Below are 17158 nucleotides of genomic sequence, written 5' to 3'. Positions count from 1 at the left end.
CAAACGCCTCTCGTACATTTCTCATACAGCAATTCCTAAATCACTTCATTCGTGAGGACAGTTTTATTTACACTGCAGACTGATGAAACCGTGATTATTATTGTTCAAAACTGACCCAAGTGCACTCTTCCACGATCTAATACAGGATGGAGACGAGAGCAGATTAATTACCTCCCGCACAGGGGCATTTAAAAAGTCGTTCTTCCCACGCGCCACATATGAGTGGAACGGGAAGAAGGCCTAATATCTGGTACAGTGGGGAGTAACCTCTACCATGCAGTACACAGTGGTTTGCGGAGTATGGATGTAGATGTAGTAGACGAGAAATGACCATGCAAACCGGACTTACGTCACTGTCATGAGACGTCATTATTTATAACTGGAACACGGAAATAATTCACTCAGAAATGGGACACACACATCACAGAGGTTAACGTTTTTAAAGAAAGTTCTGGCAGAATGTAAATACTTGAGCTGTAACGGAGACCACTCACCGAAAACCAAAAGCGTTGAGTTTTGAGAGGCACACACAGAGAAAAAGCAAACTTGCTAGCTTTCGCTGTAATGGTTTTCCGAGCTACAATATACACACACACACACACACACACACACACACACACACACACACACACACACACACACACATGATTTCTCCGAAAACAAGTAAGTTTGCGAAAACAAGTAAGTTTGCTTTCTTTCTTGTGTGCGCCTCTCGACGATTCAACGCTTCTGCTTTTCGGTGTGTGGTCTCCTTTACTCCTAAAGAATTTACAAAAGTTATTGTTTCTCGCTTTTAAAAGCAGTAATCTCATTTAACTTTCTTGTCATGTGAGCTCCAACTACAAATTTCGAAATTCGAAGTGAATTCTCCGACTCCCATGTGGTCTAGACGACCCGGAAGCTTTTGGTGACTGTGGTGGGATCTAGTCAAAAATATTAAAATAACTAAAAATATAAAAATAAATAAATAAATGAAATATCTGCACTCATAAGTAAATAAATGAATGTGATCAAATAAAGCTCTCGTGATTCTGCCAGACCCCTTTCCTTCCTTGAGAATGGGAAGACGACCCCTGCCCTCTTTGCCCCCGACCCTTCTCTCGGGTCAAAAAAGTGGCTAGGATAGCTAGATTTCACCCAGCGGGCCCGGGTTCGATTCCCGGCATGGGAATGAATTTTAATTTCCTGTAAATGACCACACATTTCATACTCCACTAATACATGCCAATCCGACATTATCAAACTGCATATCAGTGTCAAAAGCCACTGTAGGAGCACATGTTACTAGCGAGTTATAGTTTGAATACTTTAAGCCCGATAAATCTGCCACAACAGATCGTTCACTGGTTCGAATCCCGAGCTATCGAACTCGCTTTAATTGATCATCACGTAAATCAAATAGTCTGAAACTTTCCTACTAATGTGATTATTCATTCAATACGTGGCTGTTGGCTATACTATCTACGATTGCTTCCAGCGTATTACCAACAACACAGACATAAAATTGCACTGCATTTTCAGAGCAGTCACGTACACAGTTCAATTAAGTAAAGGGTGCCAGTGAGATGTGAATAAAAATAAGTTTCGGATGTGGGCAGTTGAATGCTCACGGGACTTAGTCACCAGACATGCAGTCGATTGCGCCAAATCTGAACTCTGCAACAAATAAAGTTTCAATTATAGGTAAGGAACACACATTTTTAATTGTTCCAACGTTCAAAAGAAAAAAAAGTGACCAGTGTTTCATTTCTTTCTATCAAAATATTAAACTGACGAACCTTGGAATGCAGTTTGAAAGTGCTGTTTACCTTACAACGACATAATTCAACACGCCTTCGAAAATGTGGGTTCGATGGAGCTCAACCGGAAACCAGTAAACAGAAAAGCTCGTCATACAAATGAGAATTCTCTGTAAAACACCGTAAAAATTCCCAGGAAAAAGTCGTGAGTCATAACTGCGAAGCCCCATTAGCGTCGTATTCAAAGTGTGCGTAAGAAAACAAACGCTGGAAATAACGCCCCGTGAAATCAAACAGTTTTACGCCACACCTTGTACGTGCTATGCTTCTTACCCTGCCTCGCATATCAGGAAAGGAGCCGTAATAAAGACAGTGACGCGTGAGTCAAACAGCGTTTGTTTTTCACGTCACTATTTGTGCAGAATTCCGAGTAGGCGCACCCTCAGTTGGATTGTGAGCTGAGTTGGTTCATGACTGACTCACGCACGCGCTATTCAGCAACGCGGAAGCGACCGGCAATTGTCATAAAGAGAAGCGCCGCTTTATGCGTCACCACACACGTATAGATATATATCGAAGCGATTTCATAAATTCATTGTAGCTGTATAGTTGACACATTGCCTCAAAACTCAACTCATATAGAAAAACTCAAAAAATATTTGTATTGTTGCAGCCGAACTTCAGATTTCTGTCACGAGAGCGCAGCAGTGACCAGTTTGGAAGTATGGCGACAGGCGCCGAGAAAGCGCAAGTTGTGCTTGAAACGCATTCCCAACAGTCTGCCGCTAACAGTGCATCGACGCTACAGAGCGAAGTTCGACAAGATCCACACACTGCCAACTCTATTCGGCGATAGCATGCAGAGCTTAAGGTTCAAGACGGCTGGTAAGGAGAAATCAACGGGTCCGGTCTGCAGTGAGTGAACAAACGGTTGACGGCGGGTTGGGGCGAGTTTCGCACGTAGTCCACAGTAGTCGATGAACAGTGTAAGCAGAGAGCTTAACATACCACAACTGACTGTGTGCAAGGACTTCAGGAAACGACTGAAGCTGAAGCCCTGCTGCTTACAACTATTGTTACAAGCCCTGGCTCCCAGTGATAAAATCAGACAGCCGGCCAGTGTGGCCGAGCTGTTCTAGGGGCTTCAGTCCGGAACCGCGCTGCTGCTACGGTCGCAGGTTCGAATCCTGCCTCGGGCATGGATGTATGTGATGTCCTTAGGTTAGTTAGGTTTATGTAGTTCTAAATTCTAGGGGACTGATGACCTCAGATGTTAAGTCCCTTAGTGCTCAGAGCCATTTGAACCAAAGTCAGACACTTTGAATTTTCGACACTGTTGCAACAGCTTATGGAAGAGGAGATGGGCTTTGTGTGAAACTTATACTCAGTGATCAAGCAACAATTTTTTTCTGAATGAACCAGTGAACAGGCACAATGTGCAAATCTGTGGACAGAGAATCCCCACGCTACCGTGCAGCACATTCGAAATTCACCAAAAATTATGCGTTCTGTGCAGTCTCACGGATTAAAGTTGACAACCCCTTTTTCGTCAGTGAAATGACCGTGTATCTGGGCATGTTAGAAAATTGGCTAGTGCCACAACTGGAGACCGACCGTGTGGATTTCATCTACCAACAGTATAAAGGTCTACCCCACTGCCATCATGATGTTCGTGAATTCTCAAACAGGAAATTGAGAAATCGCTGGATCGTTCTTGGTGGAGTTGATAATCAGCAATTTACGTCGTGGCTTCCACGCTCTTCCGACCTAACCCAATGTGGTCTTTTGTGTAGGGTTACGTGAAAGATTTAGTGTTTACACCTCCTCTACCAACAAACGTATCAGAACTGCGTGCTTATATTTTTGTACAGATTGATAGGGACTTGCTGCGCCGAACGTGGGAAGAACCTGATATCTGCAGAATCATAGGGCGCCGCATACTGAGCTCTTGTAATACGTCAAATACAGCTTTTTGAGTTTTTCTATGTGTGTGCAAAGCCGTGTGATAATATGTCATATAATGTAGCTACAGCAAATCTGTGAAATCGCTTCAGTCATTTACAAAAGCAATAACCGTGTACTAAAGCAACCCTTATGACCGGGTACCTTTAGACGCTAAGAGGCTGCAAGACTGCTACACAGCAGAGAATGTACGTTATTGAAAAGATTCAAGGCGGTGTGGCAATGTGCGCAAACAGATATTTTTGCCGTTCTGCAATTTGTTCCTCATGTTCACTAATGGCGTATTGGGCTGTATACGTATGTGAAAACTATGATCAGAAAACTAATCATAATTTTCGTAAAGAACCAGAAACATGTGAGCATTTGGTTCTGCACTGCAGAGGTTGTGATGTTCATCGTTAAAAATACTGCTATCCTTAGCACACTTGTTGAAGAGTACGATTATTTACGTGATCTCCAGTCCACATTACTGAGACTGACACAAAAGAAGACCTTACAGCAGACTGTAGTGCACCATATTAACGCCACGTAGTCACTTCTGTTGCTGTTCCATATTGCAGCCAATAGATATAAAAAAAATGATACAAGGAAAGCTCTTAAAACACGTAAATGTGCGTTTAACACGCTCTTCACAGTCACCGAAAAAGAAAAATTATATAAATAAAAATGAATTTTTAAAGCATCATGGTTTTAAATCGGGCTACGAACTACAAAACGAACTCTCCTAGCCCCGTACAGATATTCCTCAAAATTTGTGATCGTAAGTTTTTAATAGCTATGAAAAAACTTGTAAGAACTGAAACGTAAAACGTGGAGCACATGCAATAGACGGCAATAGTAAGAAGGTAAACTACTCGTGCGTCATTAATGAAGGCAAGCCAATCTTGATTCCATACAAGCATTTTGCAAGCTACGTATTTCGTATATGAACTGCAGTTTTCCAGTATCTTTCCAATAAATCGAAGCCTTCCATTAGCTGTAACTGAATTACAAGTCAGCTTACGTAATCGGCCCGCAGGCATCTGTATGGTCTTCATTGCGCTTCATTAAGCGAATAGCCTAATCATCTTCTAAAGTGCACAACCTTAATAAGTGCAGACGAAATACGAAACTGCTGGTATGACTGAAACTGACGAGAAATGAGGACCGTGGAAAACCATTAACATTAGACTGCCTTGCAGAACGAGGGGATCGACAACCCACTAGCTATAGAAAACGGGTGTGGTACATCATAAAGTTAAAAGAAGACAAATCTGAACCATAGACTTTTGGCAGTGCCGGACGTTAAGTTTGCAGTGATATAGAAACTGATACGACGTATATTGTGCCTGGTGTCCACTGTAAGCTTATTTTATACGTGATGGGAGAGTATAACATGCCAGCATGTAAATCAGCCGCCAATCACCTTGCGGTTGGGTCAGTAACCTCAATGATCGATTGATTGTGCCGAGTGTGGAGATTTAAAACAGTGCTGACGGCTGGGCATGCATCTGCTAGCATCAGAAGTTAGACATTTCTTGCCACTTCTGAAAAAAAAAAAGGTTATTGTGTTCTTGCAATATCTGAAAAAAGAAATGGCCTACACTATGCGTAAATACAGCAAAGAGGCGATCAGATTTCTACTGACTTCTAAATATTGTTTAATACACTATTTTTATTTGCTCGGCAAATGTTGATGTACTGAAATGTCTGGACACTTCCTTTTCTTCCAGTTCTGTGCAGTGTGTAAAGTTTACCATACGGTTTTCTGCTACGATTCTTCTCATCGTCAATAAATTGTATTACTATTGTAAATTCCTCTTTTTAATTCTGTTACTATGACCAGACTTGTCAAATGGGCGTTGCGTGATGACCTCACTGTCTTGGTGGCGTGTCAGACTGCGCAACAATTTTGGTGCAGACGTGTAAACGCAAACGGCCACTCGTGACAAGCGCGTCTCAGTACAGGAACAATATGCCACGGACATTGCAGCAGATTCGTTTGTCGCGAGTAAACGACTGAGACAAGACGCCCCCGTCAAAGGGGCTTGTAAGTCCACTTTTACCAACTGGAGATGTACGTCTACCGATTACGACTATCCAGCCAAACATGATTCAATAGCGACGCGAGCTGATTAAACAACGGCGCAGTGTTGTCTACATTCATTTTTTTGTCGTACAACAGAAAGCTCAGTGGAAATTCACGTGAGTCCACCTCGCGAATGCCAGAGTTCCAGCACGTGCCAGGCGCGACCAGAAGTTTCCTTAGCGCGGCCGCCAGATGGCAGGCAGGTGCTCTAAGGCCGCCCGGTCAGCGTCGCCGTATACCCTGCAGATTCACCCCGGCGAACTTGCCTACCGCAAGTGTCCTTGGTAGCATCGCGTCCCATACACCGACGTAATATCGCTTCTGGCAAACCGGTTTGGATTCACAGCGACCTTTCGATGCCAGTAGCTGATTCCAGATAGCGTACAGGACCGCCAAGCGATAATTTTACTCGCATCTAACAATAGCTGAATTATTGAGAGTCAGCAACTTTATCTGCTTAAAGTAATGACTGACTTAAAGATTACTCACAATCCTTTGTTTTTGAAACGGTAGCAGCGACTGCGTTTGTAGATTTAAAGATGGGTATTCATGTCCTATTATGCAAACAAGTATTCATTTTTATGTCCAAACCTGTTTAAGCATATCAGAACTGGTTACCGGCACTTTTATTCAGTTATTATTGTGAATCTCGGGTGCTAGAACCATTTTTTGATTGCAGTACACGGTGTCCCAGGAGGAGAGGTCAATATTAAGGGATACGACAGGAACGATCTTTCGAAGCAAAAAAGGATGGTAGGCATGGGAGAGTTGATACCATGGATCAAAGCAAGAGAAAATGTCCAATGAACATGAGCTGTAAAGTGCATTTCTTAAGAACTTTGAGCACTTGTTCATCTTCACTAATGTGAAACATCTCTTCTGCTGAGAAAGTGTCCACTTAAAGTATGCATCTTAGAGCTCATGTTTACTAGACAATTTTTTTCCTGTTTTGGCCCATACTACCACCTCCCAGAATATGGAAAGCAAAGAGCTTGCAGTAGAAGATATTTGTTTGACAGTATAGAAGCTGAAAAAGTGCCCAATGCTCTTGAGGCGTGCGTTTTAGAGTCCAGGTTTAAGTAGATTTTTTTCCTTCGAGTTATTGTTCCTGTCATATCCCTAAATGCTGTCCATTCCTCTTGGGACGCCCTGTATAGCTTGGCATAGTAAGGTCTTGCAGGAATACTCACGGAACCCTGGTAATTTTCTTTTTTCAGGGCCAAATTTGCACGTTGCAACTTCGAAGCTCACAAAACTTTTTTTTTTATTTTTTTGCTGCAGTGTGCTTGGATTTCGGTGGAAACAGCTGAATAGCAACATGGACCAAACACACAGCAAAAACAACTTATTTTGTGTAAGTTTGACGTTATTACATGCAAGTATGGCTCATCAAAAACATTTACTGGATTTCTGCGTGTGTATTCCTACAACAGATGAGTAAGCAGGTGAGAAAACGTAAAACAAAGTAACTATCGCGAGCTATATAATTGAACAATGGTTCTACAAGAGCTAGCACTCTACATAAGGAGACCTGAATAAAAGAACGCAATGTTGATGGCACAAATGTGCTGAAATTTGTTTGGATATAAAAATGAATAGCTGGCTGCAAATTGTGCAGAACTGAATTTCCATAATTAAACATTATTATCCTCAACAAATTAGATTATTGTATGGCATTAGTGGCCGGGAGGCCCGACGTTATGTTGATCGAAGTCAAAAACAGTGAGACACCACCAGTCCGCATCTTCTGCACGAAAGAACATTATTTGGTGTGTGTAATCGCCTTTGCTTTCCTCCTACCAAAGAAATAGGTCACTTGGACAGTTCGTGGTGACCGGAGTTCAGAACAACGTAACATACACTACTGGCCATTAAAATTGCTACGCCACGAAGATGACGTGCTACAGACGCGAAATTCAACCGACAGGAAGAAGATGCTGTGATATGCAAATGATTAACTTTTCTGAGCATTCACACAAGGTTGGCGCCGGTGGCGACACCGACAACGTGCTGACATGAGGAAAGTTTCTAACCGATTTCTCAAACACAAACAGCATTTGACCGGCGTTGCCTGGTGAAAGGTTGTTGTGATGCCTCGTGTAAGGAGGAGAAATGCATACCATCACGTTTCCGGCCGGATTGTAGCCTATCGCGATTGCGGTTTATCGTATCGCGACATTGCTGCTCGCGTTGGTCGAGATCCAATGACTGTTAGCAGAATATGGAATCGGTAGGATCAGGAGTGTAATACGGAACGCCGTGCTGGATCCCAACGGACTCGTATCACAAGCAGTCGACACGACAGGCATCTTATCCGCATGGCTGTAACGGATCGTGCAGCCACGTCTCGATTCCTGAGTCAACAGATCTGCAAGACAAAAACCATGAGTTTGCAGCAGCATGGACTATCAGCTCGGAGACCATGGCTGCGTTTACCCTTGACGCTGCATCACAGACAGGAGCGCCTGCGATGGTGTACTCAACGACGAACCTGGGTGCACGAATGGCAAAACGTAATTTTTTCGGATGAATCCAGGTTCTGTTTACAGCATCATGATGGTCGCATCCGTGTTTGGCGACATCGCGGTGAACGCACATTGGAAGCGTGTATTCGTCATCGCCATACTGGCGTATCACCCGGCGTGACGGTATGGGTTGCCACTGGTTACATGTCTCGTTCACCTCTTGTTCGCACTGACGGCACTTTGGACAGTGGGCGTTACATTTAAGATGTGTTACGACCCGTGACTCTACCCTTCATTCGATCCCTGCGAAACCCTACATTTGAGCAGCATAATGCACGACCGCATGTTGCAGGTCCTGTACGGGCCTTTCTGGATACAGAAAATGTTCGACTGCGGCCCTGGCCAGCACATTCTCCAGATCTCTCACCAACTGAAAACCTCTGGTCAATGGTGGCCGAGCAACTGGCTCGTCACAATACGCCAGTCAGTACTCTTGATGAAGGGTGGTATCATGTGGAAGCTGCATGGGCAGCTGTACCTGTACACGCCATCCAAGCTCTGTTTGACTCAATGCCCAGGCGTATTAAGACCGTTATTACGGCCAGAGGTCGTTGTTCTGGGTACTGATTTCTCCGGATCTATGCACCAAAACTGCGTGAAAATGTAATCACATGTCAGTTCTAGTATAACATTTGTCCACTGAATACCCGTTTATCATCTGCATTTCTTCTTGGTGTAGCAATTTTCATGGCCAGTAGTGTAGTATGACATACCTTTCGTGTTAGTGAACGGGCATTAGCCAGTGCGTGCAAGGAAGGCTTAGCGTGAATGCCTTAAATCAATTCAATGGTCATGTACTAATTACGGTCACACATTACAATGCCGATACTCAACAATCTCCAGTGGGAATATGCCACAAATAAAGAGCTGCTGCTTCTTGTAAAGCCTTAGCCACAAAATTCCAAAGGCCCACTTAACAATTATTCAAGAAACGTGTCACTTCGTGCAACATATGGCCACAAAGCAAATATCAGAGAAATTCTTGCATATACTTGGGGATATCGACAACCGGTCTTTCGCGCATCACCGGCAAATGGTATGTAAAGGTGGAGAAATGTATTTTATTCAGTCTGGACGGTGGACAGTGCTACTGTTAAAAAAACAGTAGTTGATCTGGTCACAAACTGCAACCAGTCTTTTGAAATGAGTTATTGTTCCACAACAATAAATTGTGCTACACCATGTGACCTGAGCCCCACACGTATGGTAGCTTGCATAGAACTGACAGGACGTACATGTTTCCACTGAAATGCTGAGCGCTTTCAATGAGACCTTATCAGGCGTTTGGCACACAGAATTATATTTCCTCAACCTATTTAAGGGCGCTATGCAACAATGCATGGGTCAAGCTTCAGCTTTACTTTTAGAGCATATGTAATAGTTCTGTATTCTGTGCACCTGATAATGAGGGCAAATCTTGAAACGCATTGGGTTTTTACAAGGGTCGCTCAATAAATATCGAGGAGGCGGCGCAGTAGTTCGCACACAGGACTCGCATTCGAGAGGCTGACGGTTCATCAAATCCGCGTTCGGTCATCCAGATTCAGGTTTTCCGTTATTTTCCTAAGTGGCTTCCGGTGAATGCCGGGATGGTTCGTTTGAAAGGACATGACCAGACTTCTTTCCCCATCCCTGGTATGTTCCGTCCTTGTACTCCGTTCCTAAAGACGTCATCTTCTCTTGAATAAATAATGCCCCGTTTTAAACAGATAATGGCAGTGTCCTTTTAGGTGCTCCAAATTTGACGTTTTTCTGGATGTGCAAAGTTCCGAACAATTCCGACAGACGGCAACGCTGACGCATGGCCATGGAACGCGATGGATACTATGTAGAAAAATAGTACATGTAAAAAAAAATGTTGACTGATATTGTCATCAAATTAAAACTCTTAAGAATAAGTATGTTCTGAGAAAAAAAATTGTGGGCCGTTATGTATTGAACTACTCTCCTATTGCCATAACGATATAGTAACGTAACGATTTAACTGAGGTATTTGTTCAAATTCGTAGAAATATTGCGTGCGAATGTCTATATTCAAATAGTCCAAGACCCCGATTTCAGCGAACACTCATTGAACGAACAATTTGCAGGCACCTACGTATCACTCGCATATTAATCGCTACAGCAAACTTGGATCAAACTTCAGCAACCAACAGACAAGAATGTAAACAAGGAAGGACGATTGTAATTCAATGTACCTTCGACTTCTAGGGCCCCTTGAGACGCGTGAAGATGTTTGAGGGTCCGCCCACGGCCTCGGCGAAGGAAAAGTAGAGACTTGGAAGGAGAAAGAAAAGACCGTATAATCGTCTCTACCCACACAGCAGGTGCCCAAGTAGCTTTCCACTGCTCAGCGGAAACAATCCATCATACCATTCCCATCACGTAACACATGCATATTATACAGCTTACAAATCTCGCATTAAATACTGTATAATACAAATTTCAGGCTATCCTACGAAAATAATGTAACGAAGCTGTCCATATGACATGTTTTCTCTCTGCATATGGAAAATATGTACACAAATACTTTCGTAAATCGTGCAAAAAACTAACGCATCCCCTCCTTTTCCAAGAAGTAACCAAGATTGAAACCGGAGCAATACACAGCTGTGGTCATATGATAACAGACACTCTGAATCAGTAGGAGTCGGACCGAACACACAGCTTTCAAGTTTCAGTTAGCTGTTCGAGCATCATTGATCCCTCCCCCCTTTCTCTGCCCCCCCTCCCCCCCCCCCCGTCTCTCTCTCATTAGCAGTGAGAGCCCCATAGTCGACGGAACATTAAGCCTCTCTGATAACCAGGTATTTACAACACACACAAATCACATTTCCACTTTCGGAGATAATTTACGTACGGTAACTCATGTAGCAGCCGAGAGACGCGCTCAGTCCATTCCGCAGAGAGCAACTGGTTTTCCCTGGGAGCTGACCTTGACTGCAGAAAAACGTCAAGTACTACGCTTCGCTGCATGTAAAATTTAACGACCTTCGCTTGCTGAGTTAGTCAAAACCTCAGGCATTCATGCTGGACCATTACTTGCTTTATGAACGAAGCAGAAGAAATCACGTTTTATGCAACTGTTACGATCCATTTCGGCAGAACTACGCCCTCGTCATATGTAGCATTAAATTACAGCAATTACAACAACGAAGTGAAAGCATCACAATCAGAAATTACGCAATGGATTTTAGTCCGAATTTTCATAGCTAAAAAATCAGTGGGAAACGGGGAATCACATTTACCAGCGTTGAAGTCTAGTTTTGCAAAAATGAGGTTTGTGATTTGAGCGAAAATTGAAATACTCACCAACAGCTTCTCCTAGCAATGTTTAAATAAAATGTAAAAAAATATCAAATGACGCCATAAATCGGAACCTCTATGCTTCTTGATTATTACATGCTTAATAGAATACTGATCGTTATTCGAATGTATTTCACGCTTTCAAAAAAAACTGAAACAAATGGCCAAATGTTTTGTGACATGATTTGTCTAAACTCTAAACTGATTAGAGAAACATTTGGCGCGCTTTTTGAATGATGCCCGAACTTACATGCAACAACTATAAGATGCCGTCAAATGTTTCTCGAATCGATCTCATTTCTTACCTTATGCTAAATCATTTGACAAAACTTGACTTTTTTCAGTTTTTTTAATTGGCAAACGTGAAGATTGTCTAAGTCGGCCGAAACCATTACCTAAAACGTCATCCGGGCAGCTTTGCGTTCACAAAATAATAAAACAAGATCTCCGAGTCCTGTTGCGATATAATACGGCCTTTCTGTAAACACTTATCTGTTAAGAGTGTACAGTATTACACTAAGACATGATCACACAATCTTGGTACTGAGCGAAGCGAACAGAAGACCTCCATTTACAAATAGTTAGGATACATGGAAAATGGTAGGACATGTTCTGAGGCATCAAGGGATCACCAATTTAGTATTGGAGGGCAGCGTGGAGGGTAAAAATCGTAGGGGGAGACCAAGAGATGAATACACTAAGCAGATTCAGAAGAATGTAAGTTGCAGTAGGTACTGGGAGATGAAGAAGCTTGCACAGGATAGAGTAGCATGGAGAGCTGCATCAAATCAGTCTCAGGACTGAAGACCACAACAACAACAACATGGAAACTGCACTACATTACCAACATTATTGCGAGGCATTCTTCCCGCGCTCCAGAAAAATTACCGTAAGGCTGACAACAGTCTGATGTCTGCTTCGAACACAAGGGTGCTTTATTAGGCATACTCCTATTCGCTGTGATATGCAAGAAGAAACCCAAATATGTGGTACAACGGGAAATAAGCTCTGCCATAAACTTCACAATGGTTTGCAGAGTACGGCAGTAAATGCAAAGATTGTTACTCAAAATGTGCAAGGAACGGCCCAGGAGTATTAGCTAAAAAGAATTGCAGAACATCTGAGTTTTACACGACATTCACTGAACAAACGATGCTCTAACAGATCAAAACTTTAATTAAATACTCTCATCTTTTCCCGAGAAATCAAAGGACATCTTGCACGATGCGGTGGGTGAACCGGAGCGAGAGTAATTGCCGTGCGCACGAAACGGATAATGGCCGGACTGTTATTTCATGCGGGGCCACTCGTGCACAGACTGCAATGACGCAGAAGATAAGTATTTTCTGAAGAGGCTGTGTCCCCACATTATGAAACCATTGATACGTTCGCGCCCAGCTAATGGCATGCTGGTGGCGTGCTTCCGGTTCTCCAGACACACTCGTCGAACTTTCCAACGTTTCGACAGCACTAGCGACCTACACTGCAACCGCTGGTGAACAGTTCTTTGAAAGGAATGTCATACTTGCTGACTAATCAGTCGAAAGTCTTCTCAGCACATGTAGTCCGAAGGACTTGCAGAAAGCATCATGACAGTTTGGCGCTAACAACTGCAAACACTTTTTTTGTTATGGGTCCAACGTAATTGTCTATTGGTAGCTGTGGAACACCTCTCAGTAATCCAATCGAGATATCAAATGCAGGGGCCATGCAAATCAACAACAGATCGAATGTGGTTTATGACGAAGAAACTTAGTTTCCGAAACTTATCGTAAGCAAACAGTTTGGAAATGAGATATTGGTGTTTAATTGATAATGTACAACGAAACGACTAAATACTGACAGGAATACAAGAGATGGTTGGAATTCCAATGAAATAGTTTTACTGACAAAATAGACAATAATCCCCAAAATATTTTATAGTTAAAAGTTCAAATTTCACGATCTGCTGGACAGATCAGATACAAACCGAATATGTAATGAGCGTTAAAGAAAACATATCGCGTAGCCTAGAAAAATCAGTGCGTAAGGAAGAACAAATTTATGGAAAAGAGTGCAAAGAAAACTTTTTTCCCAAGCGAAACAACTACAGCCACATTGGTTTTTTCCTAGACCGTGCCTGTTCGCTAAAATTAACAAAAAGGCATCACAGTAACCGCTACGGTAACGATTTATTAGTATCTTGCTTGTACTTTCAATACCGAATAACATGGAGTGGTTTCTTAAAACATTAACGTTGACCGTTAACGAATTAACACGTTCTTCTTTCACATGCGCTTGGAATACAGTGCCACAATTATGTAGTTGAAATGTGCGTACTGTCGCACTTGCTCGATCTCGAGATTAGAAAAGTGTGAAATAAACGAATAAATTGTAACTGGTAGCGGGTATTACTAATTGTTAGAAGTGTTCAGGGCAAGGGAACTCCCTGTATTCACGAAAAGTTTTTTTTTATCAGACTGTGACGCGCACATGCGAGTTAAAATGCTCTTTACACAGGCAAATAGAAAAAAGAAATACAGTATGCGCTGAATCAACCATGAGCCATTTCCGGCCTTACATTTGTATTTCGAAGACTATCGGTTCGGTTGCTCATATTAACCGGATTAACTTTCGAGATTTCGCGATACTACGATGGCAAAGAGGTACTGATGTTACTGGTTTTTCTTGCTGGTTTCCCCCAATCTATTGTGGAAGGACAGATACCGAGCTGTTACGACGTGTTCTATACCGTAGAACCTACAGCACGAATGAGAGTTCACAATATAATAGCCCACAGTGAATAACGGAACAGCTACTGTTAAAGTGAGAAATACGGATACTACAACAGATCCTCAAAGCTGACGCTCTTAAAGACAACGCGGTTCGAATTGCTGTTGGTGAACCGTAGAATGCGACGCAAAAGGAGAATAGCTCGCTACGAGGGAGACTGCAGCTTATAGAACACGCACACTTTCCGCTTGCGAGGACGACGCGAGTAGCGAAAGACGCACTGCGCGCCGTGACCTAGGTCACTGCGACCTACCTGTCGAGTTGCGTTCTGCGCAGACGGTGCGTCGCTGTGGGTTGGTGTTCTCTGCAGACGGTGTGTCGCTGCCAGAGGAGGGAACTGGACTAGCTGCTGCCGGCAGGAGGGCGCTGCTCATAGCCGCCGCGAGAGCTGCAGGACTTCCCAGCGCTTGCGTAACGCCCCCCACCACCTCAGTCCGACCAATCAGCGCGCGCGGCGAGGCTTGGCGCTGAGTGCCGACTTCCCGGTCAGTGGCAACGGCTCATCGCGCCTCCTTGGCCCTTGGGGAACGCCCAGAGCGGCGCAGCCACGCCGGAGGCCATCCGGCGTCTGATCTCCCTGAGCGAAGAAGGGGTTCCCGCCTACAGCAGACCTGCGAAGTTGCAATTCACCGGGAGAAAATTCGCACACCAAGTACATTTACCTAATTCATTGTTGTGCAGATGTGTGTGAAGTGCGTGATAGACTGTGCCCCCAAACTCCCCGCGCCGGAACGAACTAGGGATGTTCATAAAATATCGATATTCTCCAAAATATATCGATATATACTGGCGTTATTTTCTTCGCCGATATGTCGAAATCGAAATTTCTTTCGCAATTTTCCATAAATATTGGAAGTTGTTCTCTTACAATATTTATGGAAAATTGCGAAAAAAATATAATATAAAATAAAAATACCGGCACTCGATACTGCCATTTCGAAGTTGTTCTCTCCGCCGACCCCACAAGTGGGAAAAGGCAGAGATGATGATGATGATGATGATTGGAAGTTGTTCTCTTGATATTGTAGTAGAACATAATTTTACTTGCACTGTTAAGGACTCGTGCTAGTTTTTGAGCTTTCATCAGGTCCAGTCTTTCTCTTTGATTGTGTGATGCAAGTATATATGGCACAAAGAAGAAACACGATTGCTCTGGCGGTTGGCGGTGTGAATGGATAACAACATATCCGACGTGTAGAAATAGTACACCAGTCGTGTTAAAAGCAATTTTTAACGCCACTAGTGTGCTATTTCTTCATATCGGAATTCTTCAGCAACAGTTGCTGAAACTGATGAACAAAAGTCTAAATGATGAGATCGATTTTTGCGATGGACGGGGACTTCTGAGGAGATACACTGAGGTAATCGGCGCTCGGTGCTTCCAACAGAAACTGCAACGTTTAACTTCACCACACAGTTTTGATACTATAGCTGCTAGATCGCCGGCGTTTTCAGAAATGAAAAAACGGAAGTCGACACAAAATGTTTCAGACAAATCCGATATGTGACAAAACCAAGTGACGGACCTATCGGACACCTATTGTACCACTTACCTCCAGTTACCATTGTTAGCAAAGTGGTTACCGCCATGTGTGAACGTGCATCGGTTTCCTGTCAATACTTGCTGTAAGGTGGGGACAAGCGGGCTGCTAGCTTGTTGATGTACAGAATATCTAATAGGAAATCAATACTTAAATATAAAGCTCTAAAACTGGCAGTGTATTTACAGTGTGTAGCCGATACGTTTTTTTTTTTTTTTTGGCCAGTGCGTCGATATTTCTTCCGTCGACATATCGATAATTATTTTAGGCTCATAAATTAATTTTTTAAATATCGATATATCGGGTACCCGATATTTTTAAACATATCAACAATCCCAGAGCGAACACAGACGAATGGGCGTCCGCAGACAATTCACCAATGTTCACTACTATTCGCTTGTATCTGTTAACAAGCGTTTGCACGAGAGGAAACAGAAGAAAACACGAGATACCGCTACGTTATCGCTTTTTGGTCCTAATAATCGGGACGCAGCGTACTTAACCGTATATATATTAAGAGGGGAAGTTCATGAAATTGACCGGAAATGGTAGTTTACAATCTATTTTTTATTTATTATAGTAGAGCTCATGGACAATAAGTTCCCAAAGTTTCAGTGATGATGAATAGCATCTGCAATCAATGAAAAACAGTTAAATGCGTGACACGACCTTCCTGCCACACACACTTTTTGAAGTAACACTTCAATACTAGCTCAGTGAACAATGATTCCGTGAATTATATTCAAAAGCAGAGGCTTCCAATTTGTATCCCGGATGTTGTCAAGCCCTCTTATAGGTTTCTGGGCAAGCCTGAAATTCTAAAAATGTGTGTTCGCGGCAAAACGCGGAATACACATGTCTCTAAATTCAGTCATAAGGAAACAGCAGTTCTTGGATTTAACGACGAGAAGGGATGAATGTATTAGAGAAAATGTGCTTTAAGATAGGAAATTTCACTCAAGACATCTTGAGAAAAATAGATTTACAGCACCTCTCTGCAACTGAAAAGTCAGTTGAATGGCTGGTCAGTCGAGCGGTTCTAGGCGCTTCAGTCCGGAACCGCGCGACCGCTACGGTCGCAGGTTCGAATCCTGCCTCGGGCATGGATGTGTGTGATGTCCTTAGGTTAGTTAGGTTTAAGTAGTTCTAAGTTGTGGGGGACTGATGACCTCAGATGTTAAGTCCCATAGTGCTCAGAGCCATTTGAACCATTTGAATGGCTGGTCAAGGAAAGAAGGCTGAAAA

General features: G+C 43.0%; 1 protein-coding gene across 1 annotated transcript in view; it reads right to left on the bottom strand.

Moving 5' to 3' along the window:
* The window catches only part of LOC126163017 (serine protease inhibitor 88Ea-like), a 34771-nt gene extending 20010 nt beyond the window's left edge, over positions 1 to 14761 (bottom strand). Inside the window, exon 1 of the mRNA XM_049919884.1 lies at positions 14626 to 14761. The gene's annotated coding sequence lies outside the window, so the exon portion shown is untranslated. The remainder of the gene's footprint in view (positions 1 to 14625) is intronic.
* Positions 14762 to 17158: the final 2397 nt, after the last annotated feature.

Source organism: Schistocerca cancellata, chromosome 2, assembly GCF_023864275.1.
Source record: "Schistocerca cancellata isolate TAMUIC-IGC-003103 chromosome 2, iqSchCanc2.1, whole genome shotgun sequence".
Lineage (NCBI taxonomy): Eukaryota > Metazoa > Arthropoda > Insecta > Orthoptera > Acrididae > Schistocerca > Schistocerca cancellata.
Note: the sequence above shows the minus strand (reverse complement) of the source record. Positions and strands in the feature narration are given on the sequence as shown.